The sequence below is a fragment of the Phyllobates terribilis genome, unplaced genomic scaffold (genome assembly GCF_046119375.1).
Source record: "Phyllobates terribilis strain yellow unplaced genomic scaffold, ASM4611937v1 Scaffold_4__5_contigs__length_816908805, whole genome shotgun sequence".
Taxonomy (NCBI): Eukaryota; Metazoa; Chordata; class Amphibia; order Anura; family Dendrobatidae; genus Phyllobates; species Phyllobates terribilis.
Genome location: NW_027362764.1, coordinates 691287121 through 691309724, shown reverse-complemented (window position 1 = coordinate 691309724; position 22604 = coordinate 691287121). Strand labels below are relative to the sequence as shown.

Here is a 22604-nt window from a genome sequence, read left to right as displayed (position 1 = left end):
GGTTGTGCTGTAAACTGGCCTCCAGGTTACCGGTGGTTGCCTCCAGTCATGCGGGAGTCGCTGGTCCTGGTGAAAAGAAGCCTAGTATTAAAAGTAAATAAGCAACAATGCTGGAGGCCCACGGTGATGAGAAGGATGCTGGTATTTTGCAAGGATTAAATAGCGCAAGAGAGAAAGCAAATGAAAAGAAGAAAGGAGCATGTGTGCGCTTGTGAAAAAAGGAATGGAAAAAAGGCATAGAGGAGAGTGACCCCTGCTGGTGGAAGTAAGAAAAAGCAAAAGCCTACAGCACCTGGTATTCCCATGTGGTCTCCCATCCAAGTACTAAACAGGCCCAACCCTGCTTAGCTTCCGAGATCAGACAAGATCGGGTGTGTTCAGGGTAGTGTGGCCGTAGGCAGAGACAGGCCTCTCACTTGCTGCTTTTCCACTTTGACGTCCGGTTGCCGGCCGCCCTTTCCAGTGCTTAGTAAGACAAGGTGCTTTTGTGCTTTCCTTTCTCTTCACTTTTTTGCTGGCTCCTTAAAAAGGTCTTGTAGACAGAACGCCCCGCTCAGAGCCGCTGAGCTCACTGATCGGCTGCCGCGCTGTCGACGGAACGTCAGCGTCGCGGCCAATGCCACAGGCCGGGAGCAGCGGCGAGACTCACCGGTAGACCTGGGTAGGGTGAGTAGAGCGCGGTTAGTTGCTTTCTAATAGCCTGCAGCCGGGGATTAACTTTTAATGAAAGGGAGCAACCCTTTTGACTGTCTGCAGCGCGCCGTACCTAGGAAGCGCACACTCACACACAGCGAGCATGCACAAGTTGCCCGCACGAGACCACATTCCCTATTTGCACCTGCAGCTTTTCCGCCACCATGCGTCAGACTCTCCTGCCTGTCTTATTATTATTTCAGGGCCTTAGCAGGAACCACCCCCTCAATTCCCTCCCGCTCCTTCCTAGCACTGAGGTTAGCTCCTGGGCAGCTGTCTGATAGGGTTAGTTACACAAGATTCTTTGAAGAAGAAGACGTTACTTCTGCTGGCCCTCGTTAGGCGGTCGCCCTCTAAAACCATCCCCTGGGCAGCTGCTGAAAGCCTGGCCCCTTCACAGCGCGAGATGCTTTTAACGCCATCATTTGCATACGGCCGGCTGCGGGGTCAATAAGCACTCCTAGCCGTGGCAAGGAGCTCGGTGTGAGGCCTGGTAGAGGCGGCGGGGTTGCGTCCTTATCTTAGAGGTCTTGGGGGGCTTGGGATGCTTGGGACTTCCAGCCTCTACTTTACGTAAGGTCGGTGTCCAGCAAGGCGCCACTCAATGCTAGCCGAGCTGGGCAAGATGGCAAAACGTCATCAAAATTGTCTACAATACCTGATGTTCTCAGGAGGTGTCCCAACCAAGTATTTCCGAACCCATCTCTGCTTTGCTTCCGAGATCGGACGTATCCAACGTGGTATGGCCAGTAGACGCTGCTTGGCCCATCGCCCGGCCAGCCTTCCTCAGGCTCGCGTGGGGACGAGAACTCTGGCCGTTCTGGGGCAGTCTCCGAAGGACCGATGCATAGGCTGTGCCGTCCCTATAGGTGTTGTTTGTTGAGCAATGAAACACCTGCCGCATCAGATGTGTTTAAAAATGGCTCGGCACAGTGTCTCCTGCAGGCTAAACCGTTCATCGCGGGGATGTGACAGAAAGAGCAAGCTGGACCCGCAACTTGGGGTGGAGCGAAACGCCCAGGAGTGAATGAAGGAAGAGGGTGAGATGGTTGCGAGTGAATTTGAGCTGCTCTTCGGGGGGGTCGTGTGGCCTGCAAAGGTGTTTTGCTTGGGTTGTGCTGTAAACTGGCCTCCAGGTTACCGGTGGTTGCCTCCAGGTCAGCGGTGGTTGCCTCCAGTCATGCCGGAGTCGCTGGTCCTGGTGAAAAGAAGCCTAGTATTAAAAGTAAATAAGCAACAATGCTGGAGGCCCACGGTGATGAGAAGGATGCTGGTATTTTGCAAGGATTAAATAGCGCAAGAGAGAAAGCAAATGAAAAGAAGAAAGGAGCATGTGTGCGCTTGTGAAAAAATGAATGGAAAAAAGACATAGAGGAGAGTGACCCCTGCTGGTGGAAGTAAGAAAAAGCAAAAGCCTACAGCACCTGGTATTCCCAGGTGGTCTCCCATCCAAGTACTAACCAGGCCTGACCCTGCTTGGCTTCCGAGATCAGACAAGATCGGGCGTGTTCAGGGTGGTGTGGCCGTAGGCAGAGACAGACCTCTCACTTGCTGCTTTTCCACTTTGACGTCCGGTTGCCGGCTGCCCTTTCCAGTGCTTAGTAAGACAAGGTGCTTTTGTGCTTTCCTTTCTCTTCACTTTTTTGCTGGCTCCTTAAAAAGGTCTTGTAGACAGAACGCCCCGCTCACAGCCGCTGAGCTCACTGATCGGCTGCCGCGCTGTCGACGGAACGTCAGCGTCGCGGCCAATGCCACAGGCCGGGAGCAGCGGCGAGACTCACCGGTAGACCTGGGTAGGGTGAGTAGAGCGCGGTTAGTTGCTTTCTAATAGCCTGCAGCCGGGGATTAACTTTTAATGAAAGGGAGCAACCCTTTTGACTGTCTGCAGCGCGCCGTACCTAGGAAGCGCACACTCACACACAGCGAGCATGCACAAGTTGCTCGCATGAGACCACATTCCCTATTTGCACCTGCAGCTTTTCCGCCACCATGCGTCAGACTCTCCTGCCTGTCTTATTATTATTTCAGGGCCTTAGCAGGAACCATCCCCTCAATTCCCTCCCGCTCCTTCCTAGCACTGAGGTTAGCTCCTGGGCAGCTGTCTGATTGGGTTAGTTACACAAGCTTCTTTGAAGAAGAAGACGTTACTTCTGCTGGCCCTCGTTAGGCGGTCGCCCTCTAAAACCATCCCCTGAGCAGCTGCTGAAAGCCTGGCCCCTTCACAGCGCGAGATGCTTTTAACGCCATCATTTGCATACGGCCGGCTGCGGGGTCAATAAGCACTCCTAGCCGTGGCAAGGAGCTCGGTGTGAGGCCTGGTAGAGGCGGCGGGGTTGCGTCCTTATCTTAGAGGTCTTGGGGGGCTTGGGATGCTTGGGACTTCCAGCCTCTACTTTACGTAAGGTCGGTGTCCAGCAAGGCGCCACTCAATGCTAGCCGAGCTGGGCAAGATGGCAAAACGTCATCAAAATTGTCTACAATACCTGGTGTTCTCAGGAGGTGTCCCAACCAAGTATTTCCGAACCCATCTCTGCTTTGCTTCCGAGATCGGACGTATCCAAGGTGGTATGGCCAGTAGACGCTGCTTGGCCCATCGCCCGGCCAGCCTTCCTCAGGCTCGCGTGGGGACGAGAACTCTGGCCGTTCTGCGGCGGTCTCCGAAGGACCGATGCATAGGCTGTGCCGTCCCTATAGGTGTTGTTTGTTGAGCAATGAAAAACCTGCCGCATCAGATGTGTTTAAAAATGGCTCGGCGCAGGGTCTCCTGCAGGCTAAACCGTTCATCGCGGGGATGTGACAGAAAGAGCAAGCTGGACCCGCAACTTGGGGTGGAGCGAAACGCCCACGAGTGAATGAAGGAAGAGGGTGAGATGGTTGCGAGTGAATTTGAGCTGCTCTTCGGGGGGGTCGTGTGGCCTGCAAAGGTGTTTTGCTTGGGTTGTGCTGTAAACTGGCCTCCAGGTTACCGGTGGTTGCCTCCAGGTCAGCGGTGGTTGCCTCCAGTCATGCGGGAGTCGCTGGTCCTGGTGAAAAGAAGCCTAGTATTAAAAGTAAATAAGCAACAATGCTGGAGGCCCACGGTGATGAGAAGGATGCTGGTATTTTGCAAGGATTAAATAGCGCAAGAGAGAAAGCAAATGAAAAGAAGAAAGGAGCATGTGCGCGCTTGTGAAAAAAGGAATGGAAAAAAGGCATAGAGGAGAATGACCCCTGCTGGTGGAAGTAAGAAAAAGCAAAAGCCTACAGCACCTGGTATTCACAGGCGGTCTCCCATCCAAGTACTAACCAGGCCCAACCCTGCTTAGCTTCCAAGATCAGACGAGATCGGGTGTGTTCAGGATGGTGTGGCCGTAGGCAGAGACAAGCCTCTCACTTGCTGCTTTTCCACTTTGACATCCGGTTGCCGGCTGCCCTTTCCAGTGCTTAGTAAGACAAGGTGCTTTTGTGCTTTCCTTTCTCTTCACTTTTTTGCTGGCTCCTTAAAAAGGTCTTGTAGACAGAACGCCCCGCTCAGAGCCGCTGAGCTCACTGATCGGCTGCCGCGCTGTCGACGGAACGTCAGCGTCGCGGCCAATGCCACAGGCCGGGAGCAGCGGCGAGACTCACCGGTAGACCTGGGTAGGGTGAGTAGAGCGCGGTTAGTTGCTTTCTAATAGCCTGCAGCCGGGGATTAACTTTTAATGAAAGGGAGCAACCCTTTTGACTGTCTGCAGCGCGCCGTACCTAGGAAGCGCACACTCACACACAGCGAGCATGCACAAGTTGCTCGCACGAGACCACATTCCCTATTTGCACCTGCAGCTTTTCCGCCACCATGCGTCAGACTCTCCTGCCTCTCTTATTATTATTTGAGGGCCTTAGCAGGAACCATCCCCTCAATTCCCTCCCGCTCCTTCCTAGCACTGAGGTTAGCTCCTGGGCAGCTGTCTGATTGGGTTAGTTACACAAGCTTCTTTGAAGAAGAAGACGTTACTTCTGCTGGCCCTCGTTAGGCGGTCGCCCTCTAAAACCATCCCCTGAGCAGCTGCTGAAAGCCTGGCCCCTTCACAGCGCGAGATGCTTTTAACGCCATCATTTGCATACGGCCGGCTGCGGGGTCAATAAGCACTCCTAGCCGTGGCAAGGAGCTCGGTGTGAGGCCTGGTAGAGGCGGCGGGGTTGCGTCCTTATCTTAGAGGTCTTGGGGGGCTTGGGAGGCTTGGGACTTCCAGCCTCTACTTTACGTAAGGTCGGTGTCCAGCAAGGCGCCACTCAATGCTAGCCGAGCTGGGCAAGATGGCAAAACGTCATCAAAATTGTCTACAATACCTGGTGTTCTCAGGAGGTGTCCCAACCAAGTATTTCCGAACCCATCTCTGCTTTGCTTCCGAGATCGGACGTATCCAAGGTGGTATGGCCAGTAGAAGCTGCTTGGCCCATCGCCCGGCCAGCCTTCCTCAGGCTCGCGTGGGGACGAGAACTCTGGCCGTTCTAGGGCGGTCTCCGAAGGACCGATGCATAGGCTGTGCCGTCCCTATAGGTGTTGTTTGTTGAGCAATGAAACACCTGCCGCATCAGATGTGTTTAAAAATGGCTCGGCGCAGGGTCTCCTGCAGGCTAAACCGTTCATCGCGGGGATGTGACAGAAAGAGCAAGCTGGACCCGCAACTTGGGGTGGAGCGAAACGCCTAGGAGTGAATGAAGGAAGAGGGTGAGATGGTTGCGAGTGAATTTGAGCTGCTCTTCGGGGGGGTTGTGTGGCCTGCAAAGGTGTTTTGCTTGGGTTGTGCTGTAAACTGGCCTCCAGGTTACCGGTGGTTGCCTCCAGGTCAGCGGTGGTTGCCTCCAGTCATGCGGGAGTCGCTGGTCCTGGTGAAAAGAAGCCTAGTATTAAAAGTAAATAAGCAACAATGCTGGAGGCCCACGGTGATGAGAAGGATGCTGGTATTTTGCAAGGATTAAATAGCGCAAGAGAGAAAGCAAATGAAAAGAAGAAAGGAGCATGTGTGCGCTTGTGAAAAAAGGAATGGAAAAAAGGCATAGAGGAGAGTGACCCCTGCTGGTGGAAGTAAGAAAAGGCAAAAGCCTACAGCACCTGGTATTCCCAGGCGGTCTCCCATCCAAGTACTAACCAGGCCTGACCCTGCTTAGCTTCCAAGATCAGACAAGATCGGGCGTGTTCAGGGTGGTGTGGCCGTAGGCAGAGACAGGCTTCTCACTTGCTGCTTTTCCACTTTGACGTCCGGTTGCCGGCTGCCCTTTCCAGTGCTTAGTAAGACAAGGTGCTTTTGTGCTTTCCTTTCTCTTCACTTTTTTGCTGGCTCCTTAAAAAGGTCTTGTAGACAGAACGCCCCGCTCAGAGCCGCTGAGCTCACTGATCGGCTGCCGCGCTGTCGACGGAACGTCAGCGTCGCGGCCAATGCCACAGGCCGGGAGCAGCGGCGAGACTCACCGGTAGACCTGGGTAGGGTGAGTAGAGCGCGGTTAGTTGCTTTCTAATAGCCTGCAGCCGGGGATTAACTTTTAATGAAAGGGAGCAACCCTTTTGACTGTCTGCAGCGCGCCGTACCTAGGAAGCGCACACTCACACACAGCGAGCATGCACAAGTTGCTCGCACGAGACCACATTCCCTATTTGCACCTGCAGCTTTTCCGCCACCATGCGTCAGACTCTCCTGCCTGTCTTATTATTATTTCAGGGCCTTAGCAGGAACCACCCCCTCAATTCCCTCCCGCTCCTTCCTAGCACTGAGGTTAGCTCCTGGGCAGCTGTCTGATTGGGTTAGTTACACAAGCTTCTTTGAAGAAGAAGACGTTACTTCTGCTGGCCCTCGTTAGGCGGTCGCCCTCTAAAACCATCCCCTGGGCAGCTGCTGAAAGCCTGGCCCCTTCACAGCGCGAGATGCTTTTAACGCCATCATTTGCATACGGCCGGCTGCGGGGTCAATAAGCACTCCTAGCCGTGGCAAGGAGCTCGGTGTGAGGCCTGGTAGAGGCGGCGGGGTTGCGTCCTTATCTTAGAGGTCTTGGGGGGCTTGGGAGGCTTGGGACTTCCAGCCTCTACTTTACGTAAGGTCGGTGTCCAGCAAGGCGCCACTCAATGCTAGCCGAGCTGGGCAAGATGGCAAAACGTCATCAAAATTGTCTACAATACCTGGTGTTCTCAGGAGGTGTCCCAACCAATTATTTCCAAACCCATCTCTGCTTTGCTTCCGAGATCGGACGTATCCAAGGTGGTATGGCCAGTAGACGCTGCTTGGCCCATCGCCCGGCCAGTCTTCCTCAGGCTCGCGTGGGGACGAGAACTCTGGCCGTTCTGGGGCGGTCTCCGAAGGACCGATGCATAGGCTGTGCCGTCCCTATAGGTGTTGTTTGTTGAGCAATGAAACACCTGCCGCATCAGATGTGTTTAAAAATGGCTCGGCGCAGGGTCTCCTGCAGGCTAAACCGTTCATCGCGGGGATGTGACAGAAAGAGCAAGCTGGACCAGCAACTTGGGGTGGAGCGAAACGCCCAGGAGTGAATGAAGGAAGAGGGTGAGATGGTTGCGAGTGAATTTGAGCTGCTCTTCGGGGGGGTCGTGTGGCCTGCAAAGGTGTTTTGCTTGGGTTGTGCTGTAAACTGGCCTCCAGGTTACCGGTGGTTGCCTCCAGGTCAGCGGTGGTTGCCTCCAGTCATGCGGGAGTCGCTGGTCCTGGTGAAAAGAAGCCTGTATTAAAAGTAAATAAGCAACAATGCTGGAGGCCCACGGTGATGAGAAGGATGCTGGTATTTTGCAAGGATTAAATAGCGCAAGAGAGAAAGCAAATGAAAAGAAGAAAGGAGCATGTGTGCGCTTGTGAAAAAAGGAATGGAAAAAAGGCATAGAGGAGAGTGACCCCTGCTGGTGGAAGTAAGAAAAAGCAAAAGCCTACAGCACCTGGTATTCCCAGGTGGTCTCCCATCCAAGTACTAACCAGGCCCAACCCTGCTTAGCTTCCAAGATCAGACGAGATCGGGCGTGTTCAGGGTGGTGTGGCCATAGGCAGAGACAGGCCTCTCACTAGCTGCTTTTCCACTTTGACGTCCGGTTGCCGGCTGCCCTTTCCAGTGCTTAGTAAGACAAGGTGCTTTTGTGCTTTCCTTTCTCTTCACTTCTTTGCTGGCTCCTTAAAAAGGTCTTGTAGACAGAACGCCCCGCTCAGAGCCGCTGAGCTCACTGATCGGCTGCCGCGCTGTCGACGGAACGTCAGCGTCGCGGCCAATGCCACAGGCCGGCAGCAGCGGCGAGACTCACCGGTAGACCTGGGTAGGGTGAGTAGAGCGCAATTAGTTGCTTTCTAATAGCCTGCAGCCGGGGATTAACTTTTAATGAAAGGGAGCAATCCTTTTCACTGTCTGCAGCGCGCCGTACCTAGGAAGCGCACACTCACACACAGCGAGCATGCACAAGTTGCTCGCACGAGACCACATTCCCTATTTGCACCTGCAGCTTTTCCGCCACCATGCGTCAGACTCTCCTGCCTGTCTTATTATTATTTCAGGGCCTTAGCAGGAACCACCCCCTCAATTCCCTCCCGCTCCTTCTTAGCACTGAGGTTAGCTCCTGGGCAGCTGTCTGATTGGGTTAGTTACACAAGATTCTTTGAAGAAGAAGACGTTACTTCTGCTGGCCCTCGTTAGGCGGTCGCCCTCTAAAACCATCCCCTGGGCAGCTGCTGAAAGCCTGGCCCCTTCACAGCGCGAGATGCTTTTAACGCCATCATTTGCATACGGCCGGCTGCGGGGTCAATAAGCACTCCTAGCCGTGGCAAGGAGCTCGGTGTGAGGCCTGGTAGAGGCGGCGGGGTTGCGTCCTTATCTTAGAGGTCTTGGGGGGCTTGGGAGGCTTGGGACTTCCAGCCTCTACTTTACGTAAGGTCGGTGTCCAGCAAGGCGCCACTCCATGCTAGCCGAGCTGGGCAAGATGGCAAAACGTCATCAAAATTGTCTACAATACCTGGTGTTCTCAGGAGGTGTCCCAACCAAGTATTTCCGAACCCATCTCTGCTTTGCTTCTGAGATCGGACGTATCCAAGGTGGTATGGCCAGTAGACGCTGCTTGGCCCATCGACCGGCCAGCCTTCCTCAGGATCGCGTGGGGACGAGAACTCTGGCCGTTCTGGGGCGGTCTCCGAAGGACCGATGCATAGGCTGTGCCGTCCCTATAGGTGTTGTTTGTTGAGCAATGAAACACCTGCCGCATCAGATGTGTTTAAAAATGGCTCGGCGCAGGGTCTCCTACAGGCTAAACCGTTCATCGCGGGGATGTGACAGAAAGAGCAAGCTGGACCCGCAACTTGGGGTGGAGCGAAACGCCCAGGAGTGAATGAAGGAAGAGGGTGAGATGGTTGCGAGTGAATTTGAGCTGCTCTTCGGGGGGGGTCGTGTGGCCTGCAAAGGTGTTTTGCTTGGGTTGTGCTGTAAACTGGCCTCCAGGTTACCAGTGGTTGCCTCCAGGTCAGCGGTGGTTGCCTCCAGTCATGCGGGAGTCGCTGGTCCTGGTGAAAAGAAGCCTAGTATTAAAAGTAAATAAGCAACAATGCTGGAGGCCCACGGTGATGAGAAGGATGCTGGTATTTTGCAAGGATTAAATAGCGCAAGAGAGAAAGCAAATGAAAAGAAGAAAGGAGCATGTGTGCGCTTGTGAAAAAAGGAATGGAAAAAAGGCATAGAGGAGAATGACCCCTGCTGGTGGAAGTAAGAAAAAGCAAAAGCCTACAGCACCTGGTATTCCCAGGCGGTCTCGCATCCAAGTACTAAGCAGGCCCAACCCTGCTTAGATTCCAAGATCAGACGAGATCGGGTGTGTTCAGGGTGGTGTGGCCGTAGGCAGAGACAGGCCTCTCACTTGCTGCTTTTCTACTTTGACGTCCGGCTGCCGGCTGCCCTTTCCAGTGCTTAGTGAGACAAGGTGCTTTTGTGCTTTCCTTTCTCTTCACTTTTTTGCTGGCTCCTTAAAAAGGTCTTGTAGACAGAACGCCCCGCTCAGAGCCACTGAGCTCACTGATCGGCTGCCGCGCTGTCGACGGAACGTCAGCGTCGCGGCCAATGCCACAGGCCGGGAGCAGCGGCGAGACTCACCGGTAGACCTGGGTAGGGTGAGTAGAGCGCGGTTAGCTGCTTTCTAATAGCCTGCAGCCGGGGATTAACTTTTAATGAAAGGGAGCAACCCTTTTGACTGTCTGCAGCGCGCCGTACCTAGGAAGCGCACACTCACACACAGCGAGCATGCACAAGTTGCTCGCACGAGACCACATTCCCTATTTGCACCTGCAGCTTTTCCGCCACCATGCGTCAGACTCTCCTGCCTGTCTTATTATTATTTCAGGGCCTTAGCAGGAACCACCCCCTCAATTCCCTCCCGCTCCTTCCTAGCACTGAAGTTAGCTCCTGGGCAGCTGTCTGATTGGGTTAGTTACACAAGCTTCTTTGAAGAAGAAGACGTTACTTCTGCTGGCCCTCGTTAGGCGGTCGCCCTCTAAAACCATCCCCTGGGCAGCTGCTGAAAGCCTGGCCCCTTCACAGCGCGAGATGCTTTTAACGCCATCATTTGCATACGGCCGGCTACGGGGTCAATAAGCACTCCTAGCCGTGGCAAGGAGCTCGGTGTGAGGCCTGGTAGAGGCGGCGGGGTTGCGTCCTTATCTTAGAGGTCTTGGGGGGCTTGGGAGGCTTGGGATTTCCAGCCTCTACTTTACGTAAGGTCGGTGTCCAGCAAGGCGCCACTCCATGCTAGCCGAGCTGGGCAAGATGGCAAAACGTCATCAAAATTGTCTACAATACCTGGTGTTCTCAGGAGGTGTCCCAACCAAGTATTTCCGAACCCATCTCTGCTTTGCTTCCGAGATCGGATGTATCCAAGGTGGTATGGCCAGTAGACGCTGCTTGGCCCATCGCCCGGCCAGCCTTCCTCAGGCTCGCGTGGGGACGAGAACTCTGGCCGTTCTGGGGCGGTCTCTGAAGGACCGATGCATAGGCTGTGCCGTCCCTATAGGTGTTGTTTGTTGAGCAATGAAACACCTGCCGCATCAGATGTGTTTAAAAATGGCTCGGCGCAGGGTCTCCTGCAGGCTAAACCGTTCATCGCGGGGATGTGACAGAAAGAGCAAGCTGGACCCGCAACTTGGGGTGGAGCGAAACGCCCAGGAGTGAATGAAGGAAGAGGGTGAGATGATTGCGAGTGAATTTGAGCTGCTCTTCGGGGGGGTCGTTTGGCCTGCAAAGGTGTTTTGCTTGGGTTGTGCTGTAAACTGGCCTCCAGGTTACCGGTGGTTGCCTCCAGGTCAGCGGTGGTTGCCTCCAGTCATGCGGGAGTCTCTGGTCCTGGTGAAAAGAAGCCTAGTATTAAAAGTAAATAAGCAACAATGCTGGAGGCCCACGGTGATGAGAAGGATGCTGGTATTTTGCAAGGATTAAATAGCGCAAGAGAGAAAGCAAATGAAAAGAAGAAAGGAGCATGTGTGCGCTTGTGAAAAAAGGAATGGAAAAAAGGCATAGAGGAGAGTGACCCCTGCTTGTGGAAGTAAGAAAAAGCAAAAGCCTACAGCACCTGGTATTCCCAGGCGGTCTCCCATCCAAGTACTAACCAGGCCCAACCCTGCTTAGATTCCAAGATCAGATGAGATCAGGTGTGTTCAGGGTGGTGTGGCCGTAGGCAGAGACAGGCCTCTCACTTGCTGCTTTTCTACTTTGACGTCCGGTTGCCGGCTGCCCTTTCCAGTGCTTAGTAAGACAAGGTGCTTTTGTGCTTTCCTTTCTCTTCACTTTTTTGCTGGCTCCTTAAAAAGGTCTTGTAGACAGAACGCCCCGCTCAGAGCCGCTGAGCTCACTGATCGGCTGCCGCGCTGTCGACGGAACGTCAGCGTCGCGGCCAATGCCACAGGCCGGGAGCAGCGGCGAGACTCACCGGTAGACCTGGGTAGGGTGAGTAGAGCGCGGTTAGTTGCTTTCTAATAGCCTGCAGCCGGGGATTAACTTTTAATGAAAGGGAGCAACCCTTTTGACTGTCTGCAGCGCGCCGTACCTAGGAAGCGCACACTCACACACAGCGAGCATGCACAAGTTGCTCGCACGAGACCACATTCCCTATTTGCACCTGCAGCTTTTCCGCCACCATGCGTCAGACTCTCCTGCCTGTCTTATTATTATTTCAGGGCCTTAGCAGGAACCACCCCCTCAATTCCCTCCCGCTCCTTCCTAGCACTGAGGTTAGCTCCTGGGCAGCTGTCTGATTGGGTTAGTTACACAAGCTTCTTTGAAGAAGAAGACGTTACTTCTGCTGGCCCTCGTTAGGCGGTCGCCCTCTAAAACCATCCCCTGGGCAGCTGCTGAAAGCCTGGCCCCTTCACAGCGCGAGAGAGATGCTTTTAACGCCATCATTTGCATACGGCCGGCTGCGGGGTCAATAAGCACTCCTAGCCGTGGCAAGGAGCTCGGTGTGAGGCCTGGTAGAGGCGGCGGGGTTGCGTCCTTATCTTAGAGGTCTTGGGGGGCTTGGGACTTCCATCCTCTACTTTACGTAAGGTCGGTGTCCAGCAAGGCGCCACTCCATGCTAGCCGAGCTGCGCAAGATGGCAAAACGTCATCAAAATTGTCTACAATACCTGGTGTTCTCAGGAGGTGTCCCAACCAAGTATTTCCGAACCCATCTCTGCTTTGCTTCCGAGATCGGACGTATCCAAGGTGGTATGGCCAGTAGACGCTGCTTGGCCCATCGACCGGCCAGCCTTCCTCAGGCTCGCGTGGGGACGAGAACTCTGGCCGTTCTGGGGCGGTCTCCGAAGGACCGATGCATAGGCTGTGCCGTCCCTATAGGTGTTGTTTGTTGAGCAATGAAACACCTGCCGCATCAGATGTGTTTAAAAATGGCTCGGCGCAGGGTCTCCTGCAGGCTAAACCGTTCATCGCGGGGATGTGACAGAAAGAGCAAGCTGGACCCACAACTTGGGGTGGAGCGAAACGCCCAGGAGTGAATGAAGGAAGAGGGTGAGATGGTTGCGAGTGAATTTCAGCTGCTCTTCGGGGGGGGTTGTGTGGCCTGCAAAGGTGTTTTGCTTGGGTTGTGCTGTAAACTGGCCTCCGGGTTACCAGTGGTTGCCTCCAGGTCAGCGGTGGTTGCCTCCAGTCATGCGAGAGTCGCTGGTCCTGGTGAAAAGAAGCCTAGTATTAAAAGTAAATAAGCAACAATGCTGGAGGTCCACGGTGATGAGAAGGATGCTGGTATTTTGCAAGGATTAAACAGCGCAAGAGAGAAAGCAAATGAAAAGAAGAAAGGAGCATGTGTGCGCTTGTGAAAAAAGGAATGGAAAAAAGGCATAGAGGAGAGTGACCCCTGCTGGTGGAAGTAAGAAAAAGCAAAAGCCTACAGCACCTGGTATTCCCAGGCAGTCTCCCATCCAAGTACTAACCAGGCCCAACCCTGCTTAGCTTCTGAGATCAGACAAGATCAGGCGTGTTCAGGGTGGTGTGGCCATAGGCAGAGACAGGCCTCTCACTTGCTGCTTTTCTACTTTGACGTCCGGTTGCCGGCTGCCCTTTCCAGTGCTTAGTAAGATAAGGTGCTTTTGTGCTTTTCTTTCTCTTCACTTTTTTGCTGGCTCCTTAAAAAGGTCTTGTAGACAGAACGCCCCGCTCTAAGCCGCTGAGCTCACTGATCGGCTGCCGCGCTGTCGACGGAACGTCAGCGTCGCGGCCAATGCCACAGGCCGGGAGCAGCGGCGAGACTCACCGGTAGACCTGGGTAGGGTGAGTAGAGCACGGTTAGTTGCTTTCTAATAGCCTGCAGCCGGGGATTAACTTTTAATGAAAGGGAGCAACCCTTTTGACTGTCTGCAGCGCGCCGTACCTAGGAAGCGCACACTCACACACAGCGAGCATGCACAAGTTGCTCGCACGAGACCACATTCCCTATTTGCACCTACAGCTTTTCCGCCACCATGCGTCAGACTCTCCTGCCTGTCTTATTATTATTTCAGGGCCTTAGCAGGAACCACCCCCTCAATTCCCTCCCGCTCCTTCCTAGCACTGAGGTTAGCTCCTGGGCAGCTGTCTGATTGGGTTAGTTACACAAGCTTCTTTGAAGAAGAAGACGTTACTTCTGCTGGCCCTCGTTAGGCGGTCGCCCTCTAAAACCATCCCCTGGGCAGCTGCTGAAAGCCTGGCCCCTTCACAGCGCGAGATGCTTTTAACGCCATCATTTGCATACGGCCGGCTGCGGGGTCAATAAGCACTCCTAGCCGTGGCAAGGAGCTCGGTGTGAGGCCTGGTAGAGGCGGCGGGGTTGCGTCCTTATCTTAGAGGTCTTGGGGGGCTTGGGCGGCTTGGAACTTCCATCCTCTACTTTACGTAAGGTCGGTGTCCAGCAAGGCGCCACTCCATGCTAGCCGAGCTGGGCAAGATGGCAAAACGTCATCAAAATTGTCTACAATACCTGGTGTTCTCAGGAGGTGTCCCAACCAAGTATTTCCAAACCCATCTCTGCTTTGCTTCCGAGATCGGACGTATCCAAGCAGGTATGGCCAGTAGACGCTGCTTGGCCCATCGCCCGGCCAGCCTTCCTCAGGCTCGCATGGGGACGAGAACTCTGGCCGTTCTGGGGCGGTCTCCGAAGGACCGATGCATAGGCTGTGCCGTCCCTATAGGTGTTGTTTGTTGAGCAATGAAACACCTGCCGCATCAGATGTGTTTAAAAATGGCTCGGCGCAGGGTCTCCTGCAGGCTAAACCGTTCATCGCGGGGATGTGACAGAAAGAGCAAGCTGGACCCACAACTTGGGGTGGAGCGAAACGCCCAGGAGTGAATGAAGGAAGAGGGTGAGATGGTTGCGAGTGAATTTGAGCTGCTCTTCAGGGGGGTCGTGTGGCCTGCAAAGGTGTTTTGCTTGGGTTGTGCTGTAAACTGGCCTCCAGGTCAGCGGTGGTTTCCTCCAGTCATGCGGGAGTCGCTGGTCCTGGTGAAAAGAAGCCTAGTATTAAAAGTAAATAAGCAACAATGCTGGAGGCCCACGGTGATGAGAAGTATGCTGGTATTTTGCAAGGATTAAATAGCGCAAGAGAGAAAGCAAATGAAAAGAAGAAAGGAGTATGTGTGCGCTTGTGAAAAAAGGAATGGAAAAAAGGCATAGAGGAGAGTGACCCCTGCTGGTGGAAGTAAGAAAAAGCAAAAGCCTACAGCACCTGGTATTCCCAGGCGGTCTGCCATCCAAGTACTAACCAGGCCCGACCCTGCTTAGCTTCCGAGATCAGACGAGATCGGGCGTGTTCAGGGTGGTGTGGCCATAGGCGGAGACACGCCTCTCACTTGCTGCTTTTCTACTTTGACGTCCGGTTGCCGGCTGCCCTTTCCAGTGCTTAGTAAGACAAGGTGCTTTTGTGCTTTCCTTTCTCTTCACTTTTTTGCTGGCTCCTTAAAAAGGTCTTGTAGACAGAACGCCCCGCTCAGAGCCGCTGAGCTCACTGATCGGCTGCCGCGGCCAATGCCACAGGCCGGGAGCAGCGGCGAGACTCACCGGTAGACCTGGGTAGGGTGAGTAGAGCGCGGTTAGTTGCTTTCTAATAGCCTGCAGCCGGGGATTAACTTTTAATGAAAGGGAGCAACCCTTTTGACTGTCTGCAGCGCGCCGTACCTAGGAAGCGCACACTCACACACAGCGAGCATGCACAAGTTGCTCGCACGAGACCACATTCCCTATTTGCACCTGCAGCTTTTCCACCACCATGCGTCAGACTCTCCTGCCTGTCTTATTATTATTTCAGGGCCTTAGCAGGAACCACCCCCTCAATTCCCTCCCGCTCCTTCCTAGCACTGAGCTTAGCTCCTGGGCAGCTGTCTGATTCGGTTAGTTACACAAGCTTCTTTGAAGAAGAAGACGTTACTTCTGCTGGCCCTCGTTAGGCGGTCGCCCTCTAAAACCATCCCCTGGGCAGTTGCTGAAAGCCTGGCCCCTTCACAGCGCGAGATGCTTTTAACGCCATCATTTGCATACGGCCGGCTGCGGGGTCAATAAGCACTCCTAGCCGTGGCAAGGAGCTCGGTGTGAGGCCTGGTAGAGGCGGCGGGGTTGCGTCCTTATCTTAGAGGTCTTGGGGGGCTTGGGCGGCTTGGGACTTCCATCCTCTACTTTACGTAAGGTCAGTGTCCAGCAAGGCGCCACTCCATGCTAGCCGAGCTGCGCAAGATGGCAAAACGTCATCAAAATTGTCTACAATACCTGGTGTTCTCAGGAGGTGTCCCAACCAAGTATTTCCGAACCCATCTCTGCTTTGCTTCCGAGATCGGACGTATCCAAGGTGGTATGGCCAGTAGACGCTGCTTGGCCCATCGACCGGCCAGCCTTCCTCAGGCTTGCGTGGGGACGAGAACTCTGGCCGTTCTGGGGCGGTCTCCGAAGGACCGATGCATAGGCTGTGCCGTCCCTATAGGTGTTGTTTGTTTGCAGGCTAAACCGTTCATCGCAGGGATATGACAGAAAGAGCAAGCTGGACCCGCAACTTGGGGTGGAGCGAAACGCCCAGGAGTGAATGAAGGAAGAGGGTGAGATGGTTGCGAGTGAATTTGAGCTGCTCTTCGGGGGGGTCGTGTGGCCTGCAAAGGTGTTTTGCTTGGGTTGTGCTGTAAACTGGCCTCCAGGTTACCGGTGGTTGCCTCAAGGTCAGCGGTGGTTGCCTCCAGTCATGCGGGAGTCGCTGGTCCTGGTGAAAAGAAGCCTAGTATTAAAAGTAAATAAGCAACAATGCTGGAGGCCCACGGTGATGAGAAGGATGCTGGTATTTTGCAAGGATTAAATAGCGCAAGAGAGAAAGCAAATGAAAAGAAGAAAGGAGCATGTGTGTGACGCGCCCCTGGGCCTGCTGTGTCGCGCAGCGTCTCGCGCTCGGGGGCTTACCCGGAACCGGATCAGATGAGGGTTGTAGTCTCCGAGTGGCGGGGACCCGGTCCGTGCCCAGGGAGTCAAACTCAGTGTATGGCAGTCTTGATAGGTGTTATTTGAGTGTCGACTACGCCACCCGTTGATTTGCAGCTATGGAGCTGCCGCTGCAGGGCAGACCGCTGAGGCCGATGTAGAATTGTGCAGCGTGATAGTATAACCCCCAACGGGAGGGGTATGGCCTCAGGGCAGCCGACGTGGAAGATGGGGGTAGCAGGAACCACTCAGAGACGGTGCGGTGTAATTCAGGGTCTTTACTGGTAACAACGATAGACCCTCCCAGAGTACTTGCTAGCGAACGGGGCCTGGTCAGTCCTTGAGCAGATGGGATCTCCCCTGGCCAGGCGGAGTTGTAGGCCTCCCAAACTGACTGTACTCTTCTGGCTACCTTGCTAGAAGCGGATATAAGTAGCCCACGTCCCTGAGTGTGCCGTGTGGTGCTCACCCGTATGGCCGGTGACTCGGGGCCTTCTAATGGCTTCCGCTCCACGTTGGCGGTGCTGGTCCCACGCGTGTGACCTTGCCTTCGGGTTTCTGGGCCTGAGGACCTGAAATCCCCTGCCGGTCGGCTTCTGCTGCTGGGTAAGAGTTAGTCCCCACAGCCTCGGACGCCGGGTCCGGTAAGAAAGCTTCTCAGTCAGGGCGAGCTCTGCAGCTGCCAGCCCCTGACTCATAGTAGTATTGCTCCCACTGAGCTTCTGCTGTTTCTTCCTATGACTGTTTCTTGTCTCTGCTTCTTCTCTACTCCTAACCCTGCCTCAGCCCCGGGTTTATATAGGGGAAGTTCTTCCCCTCCCAAGACTGGGCAGGAGGTGTGGCATGCACAGGATCCCTGACCAAAGGACCTCCCACCTGCTCTCAGACATAACATTACATTACTGTGGAAACCAGACCCCTGGGGTGCCACATTCCCCCCTAGTGAAATTTAGTACTCCGGGACTAAACATATTTTAGAAAAACATAACAAGATATAACAACAATAATAGTACAATAAGAAGAAACACATAAAGGTGGTCACGGATATCCGTAACCGGGTGCAGTCTTTGAAGAAAGCAAGGTGTCCATTTCACCAAAACAGGGAGACGTAACCAGGTAGGGGTCTGTTCTGCCCCGAGTCCTTAACAGTCTTTAGTCCGTCCTGGGTTACGCTCCAACTATGTACACAGGATTCCCGGTAAATCCACCAAAGACTCCTATAAACAACTAGAAACACATAATTATACACAAGCAATAAGAAAAACAGGTAACCACAAATAAAACAACTTATACATTTCAAATCCTCCAACGTGCGGGTAACTGGCCTCTAGTGGCCCTAGTGGACCTACGGAGCTGACTGTCTAGCCCTGAACTACAGGGTGTAGGAGCTGTCAAGGGTAAACTGGGCAGCTGTCTACCGGCTCTTTGGCTCACTAGGGGTACGGCAGGCTCACTATAAGCAGAGGGTTGATCCTCCTGTTCTGCTTGTGTGGAGTCTTCTGCCTCCTGGACCGGCTGCTCTTCCAGCTCTACCTGTCGCTCCGTAGGTGCTTGGGATGCGGGTTGGAGGAAGGTGAGTACGGGTACCACAACTGCGCCATTGACTTGAGTCCAAGACCGAGGGAAGTCTCCGAGCACAGTACTAACCATGTCTTCCCTTTCCTCTACGGGTCGAGGGTCTTCTTGTTCCTCTTCAGGGTTCCGTAGCTGTTCGGGACACTTCTTCAGGTGATCCCGGGATACAATGGTTGTGGTTTCCCCTCCATCTTTACTGATGGTACAGACCTTTGGGTTGTCGTGGCTTGAGGGCAGTATGGTGTACGGGTCCTTCTCCCACTGGTCGTCCAACTTGTGGAGCCGTCTTTTTCTCTTCAAGACCTGCTCTCCGGGTACCAGGGGAACAGCGGGAGCATACTGGTTGTAAGTTTTCTCTTGTCTTTCCCTAGCCTGACAGAGACTTCGCTCCACGCTCTCCTGTACTCTCCGGTACTGCTGCTGCCTCTCTGTGTCCCAGTCTGCTTCTGGTGAAGTGTCCTCGGGTGTCAGGACTCCCATTTCCAGGTCAACAGGTAACTTACCAGGTCTCGCCCTCATTAGGTAAGCCGGGGTACAGTTGGTGGAACCTACCGGGATGTGGTTGTATAGGTCCACCAGATCGGGCAACTTCTCAGGCCACAGACTGCGTTCTTCCAGGGGCAACGTTTTCAGAAGATCCATTACCACCTGGTTCATTTTCTCACAAAGTCCATTAGTTTGCGGATGGTAGGGTGTCGTCCTTATCTTCCGGCAGCCATACAGATTGCAGAATTCCTGGAAGACCTCCGCTTCAAAGGCAGGTCCCTGGTCCGTCAGCACTTGGTCCGGGTAACCGTGTGGACGGCAAAAGTGCTGCTGAAAGGCTCTAGCTGCTGTTTGAGCCGTTAAGTCCTTGACGGGGACGACAACCAGAAACCGGGAGTAATGATCCACGATGGTTAACGCGTAGACGTAGCCACTTCTGCTTGGGGTCAGTTTTACATGATCCAAGGCTACCAGTTCCAACGGCTGCCGGGTGACGATGGACTGCAGGGGAGTCTTCTGGCTGGCACGGTCCTTCCTTCTTAGGTTGCACGGGCCACAGTCTCTGCACCACCTCTTGATGGTTCCCCTCATGCCTACCCAGTGGAACCGCTCGCGCAGCAGGAACTCCAGCTTCTTCCATCCGAAGTGTCCAGCCCCGTCGTGGTATGCCTCCATCACCATGGCTGCGTCTCTTCGTGGCACCACTATTTGCCAGATTAGTTCATGCGTCCGGGAGTTAACTATTCTGCGGCACAACTTCCCCTTGTAAAGGAACAGTCTACTCTTTTCTGCCCACAGTTGCTTGGCTTCCTCCGGAGCGTCTGGGTCAAGGCGAGCCTCTGGCCGAGTCAGCATCTCCTTTACCAGCCGGACGGCAGGGTCGCTGTCTTGCGTTTCCGCCCAGTTGTAGTGAGGCAAGGGGTTAAACGTAGCGGCTTGCTTACTCCCTACCCGGTGGGAACACTGGATAGTCCCATGACGGTGGAACGCAGGGAGTTCGACTTCTTCCAGTTCCTCTGGATCTTCTCCTACGTCCGGTAGATTTGGCATCCTGGACAGGGCGTCCGCGTTGGTATTGGAGCGTCCTGCCCGGTATTTGATTGTGAACTCGTAGTTGGACAGACGAGCCATCCATCTCTGCTCTAGGGCACCGAGTCTTGCTGTGTCCAGGTGTGTCAACGGTTGTTATCCGTGTACACGATGAACCGGGAAGAAGCGAGGTAGTGCTTAAAGCGTTCGGTGACTGCCCACACCACTGCCAGGAACTCTAGCTTAAAGGAGCTGTAATTCTCCGGGTTTCTCTCGGTGGGTCGCAGTTTTCGGCTGGCGTAAGCGATTACTCGTTCTTTCCCCTGCTGGATCTGGGACAGCACAGCTCCTAGCCCGATGTTACTTGCGTCAGTGTAGAGGATAAAGGGCTGGCTGTAATCGGGGTACGCCAGGATTTCATCCCCCGTGAGGGCCATCTTCAGCTGGCGGAAGGACTCTTCTTCTAACTTCTCCCATCTGATGGGCGGCTTCTGGTTCTTGGCCTTCCGGGACTGGCCTATCAGGAGGTCCTGCATGGGAGCTGCCTTTTTGGTGAAACCGGGGATGAATCTGCGGTAATAGCCTACCAACCCAAGGAACTGCCGCACTTCCTTTATACTGGAGGGACTTGGCCATTCCTTAATTGCGGTGATCTTATCAGGATCGGGAGCCACTCCGTCAGCGCTCACCACGTGTCCCAGGTACTGCACCTTTGGCTTCAGGAGGTGACACTTAGAGGGTTTCACCTTCAGGCCGTAACTTGCCAGGGCTTCGAACACTTCCGCCAGATGTTTCAGGTGGTCCTCATAAGTCTTGGAATATACGATGACATCGTCCAGGTACAACAGGACCGTCTCGAAGTTTTTGTGTCCCAGACAGCACTCCATTAATCGTTGGAAGGTTCCGGGTGCGTTACAAAGTCCAAACGGCATACAGGTAAACTCGCTAAGTCCCATCGGGGTGGTGAATGCGGTCTTCTCCCGGTCCGCCTCTGCTACAGGAACCTGCCAGTACCCGCTAGTGAGATCCAAGGTAGAGAAGAAGTTAGCAGATCTTAAAGCAGCCAAAGACTCCTCTATCCTTGGTAAAGGGTACGCATCCTTGTGTGTGATACGATTGATTTTCCGGTAATCTACACACATCCTCATAGTGTTGTCTTTCTTTTTGACTAAAACTAGTGGGGCTGCCCAGGGGCTACAGCTATCCCGGATTACCCCAGCCTCCTTCATGTCTCTAAGCATCCCCTTGGCGTGTTGGTAATGTGCAGGGGGTACGGGTCGATACCTCTCTTTTATGGGAGGATGATCTCCCGTGGGGATGCGGTGTTCTACCCCCTTAACTCGCCCGAAGTCTAACGGGTGTTTACTAAACACTCTCTCATACTCTTGAACCACCCGGTAGACTCCCTGTTTCTGGTGGGAGGGAGTGGAGTCAGTTCCCAAGTGTAGTTGCTGACACCAATCCTCCATTACTTTCTTAGAGCCGTTACCTTCCTCCGGGTGAGATGGAGGCAAGGGTTCCACAGACTGTATAGAGTTTTGGTTGATGGTATATAATTTGGCTAGCGTGGCATACCGGGGTAGGTATACTTCCCTCTTCCCGATATTTATTAGGCGAACGGGCACCCTCCCATGGCGTACATGAACCACCCCCCGTGCTGTCAAAATGGTGGGCCTACTGTCTGAGTAAACTGGTTCTACCATTGCCTGGTAATCCCTACCTCTCGGACCAATAGCTGCCCGGCACCAAATCATCATTTCACTTTTTGGGGGCATGGCAATAGGGAAAGGGTCACACATTCTTACGCTACCAATCTCACCGCCGGAGAGTTCCACCTGTTGCCGTCGCCTCAGTGCCCGGATCTCTTTCTGGAGCACTCGCTGCTCGCCGGAGCTGGCGTTCTTGGCAACCTGTTGTAAAAGGAAAATCACCTCTGCAAGACAATTTTCAATTACATTAGTTCCTAGCGTTATCTTTGGGTGACTCTCGTGTTTGTCAATGTCTACAATAATCAGTCCCTGTGCTGCCAGTTCGACTCTACCAATTTTAATGGTCGCCTCTTTAAATCTGATCTGTGGCACGGGCTGACCATTGCTGGCAATGATACTCAAGTCGTCGTCAGGGTAGCGGGTTATATCCGAGTCATTCCAGTACTGCTTGAAGAGCACGTACGGAATGGTGGTGACCTGTGACCCGGTGTCCAGTAGGGCACTCATAGGGATGCCATCCAGTACCACAGGCAAGACTGGACGCCCTCCGACATATTTGTCGCGCCAGTTCGATGGGCCTTGTGGTCTTTTTCCTGGGGGTTGGCCCTCTACCCCCAGGTTGTGCCAGTTTAAAGGACAGTACCTTGCCATATGTCCGGGTTGATTGCAGCGGCGGCAGATGGGTCGTCCGTCCTCGTTGTACCGGTCACTGGGTCTTCCTCTGGCCGGTGGGGTCCTCCTTGGTCGACGCCACGGGATGTTCTCCGGTCCGGATGCCAGCTGGATCTTCCCTGGAGTGGAAGCCTGTGAAGACTGCACAGTTCGGGTTAACGCAGCAACGCTTTTAGCTAGCTCTTGGACCTGATGGTGCAGGTCTGGAGCCGGGTCATTGTTCAAAGCCTGCGCATCAGCCCCTACAGGCCCTGCCGACAAGGGCGCCGCCTCCTGGTGGTAAGTGATAACTGGGCGCCTGTGGGTCACAACGCCATCCGGTGCCGGTTCTCGGAGCACCCGGATGGCTCTGTCCTTGAACTGTGCAAATCCCAGATGAGGGTCCTGTAGGGCCATTGCCCGCAACTGGGTTCGGTGGGCATTGCAATATAAACCCTCTATAAATTGTTCAGTCAACAGCCTGTCCTCGTCTCCCACGCCGTCAGGGTCGGTCTGCTTAACGGCTCTCAGGGCCTCTTGTAGGTTCAGGGCATAGTCCC

The 22604-nt window shown here is 54.1% G+C and overlaps 9 non-coding genes across 9 annotated transcripts; all 9 read right to left on the bottom strand.

The window, feature by feature from the left end:
- Positions 1–280: 280 nt before the first annotated feature.
- On the bottom strand, positions 281–399 carry LOC141270370 (5S ribosomal RNA). Its single transcript, XR_012321608.1, has one exon. It is a non-coding gene; the product is annotated as a 5S ribosomal RNA (ribosomal RNA).
- Positions 400–2105: 1706 nt separating this feature from the next.
- LOC141266487 (5S ribosomal RNA) lies at positions 2106–2224 on the bottom strand. Its single transcript, XR_012320524.1, has one exon. It is a non-coding gene; the product is annotated as a 5S ribosomal RNA (ribosomal RNA).
- Positions 2225–3930: 1706 nt separating this feature from the next.
- Positions 3931–4049, bottom strand: LOC141269341 (5S ribosomal RNA). The gene has a single exon (XR_012321496.1). It is a non-coding gene; the product is annotated as a 5S ribosomal RNA (ribosomal RNA).
- A 1706-nt stretch (positions 4050–5755) lies between these two features.
- LOC141266651 (5S ribosomal RNA) lies at positions 5756–5874 on the bottom strand. The gene has a single exon (XR_012320681.1). It is a non-coding gene; the product is annotated as a 5S ribosomal RNA (ribosomal RNA).
- A 1705-nt stretch (positions 5875–7579) lies between these two features.
- On the bottom strand, positions 7580–7698 carry LOC141268308 (5S ribosomal RNA). Its single transcript, XR_012321390.1, has one exon. It is a non-coding gene; the product is annotated as a 5S ribosomal RNA (ribosomal RNA).
- Positions 7699–9405: 1707 nt separating this feature from the next.
- LOC141267142 (5S ribosomal RNA) lies at positions 9406–9524 on the bottom strand. Its single transcript, XR_012321156.1, has one exon. It is a non-coding gene; the product is annotated as a 5S ribosomal RNA (ribosomal RNA).
- Positions 9525–11230: 1706 nt separating this feature from the next.
- LOC141270400 (5S ribosomal RNA) lies at positions 11231–11349 on the bottom strand. The gene has a single exon (XR_012321637.1). It is a non-coding gene; the product is annotated as a 5S ribosomal RNA (ribosomal RNA).
- Positions 11350–13051: 1702 nt separating this feature from the next.
- Positions 13052–13170, bottom strand: LOC141266215 (5S ribosomal RNA). The gene has a single exon (XR_012320268.1). It is a non-coding gene; the product is annotated as a 5S ribosomal RNA (ribosomal RNA).
- A 1685-nt stretch (positions 13171–14855) lies between these two features.
- On the bottom strand, positions 14856–14974 carry LOC141269478 (5S ribosomal RNA). The gene has a single exon (XR_012321509.1). It is a non-coding gene; the product is annotated as a 5S ribosomal RNA (ribosomal RNA).
- Between the last annotated feature and the right edge of the window lie 7630 nt (positions 14975–22604).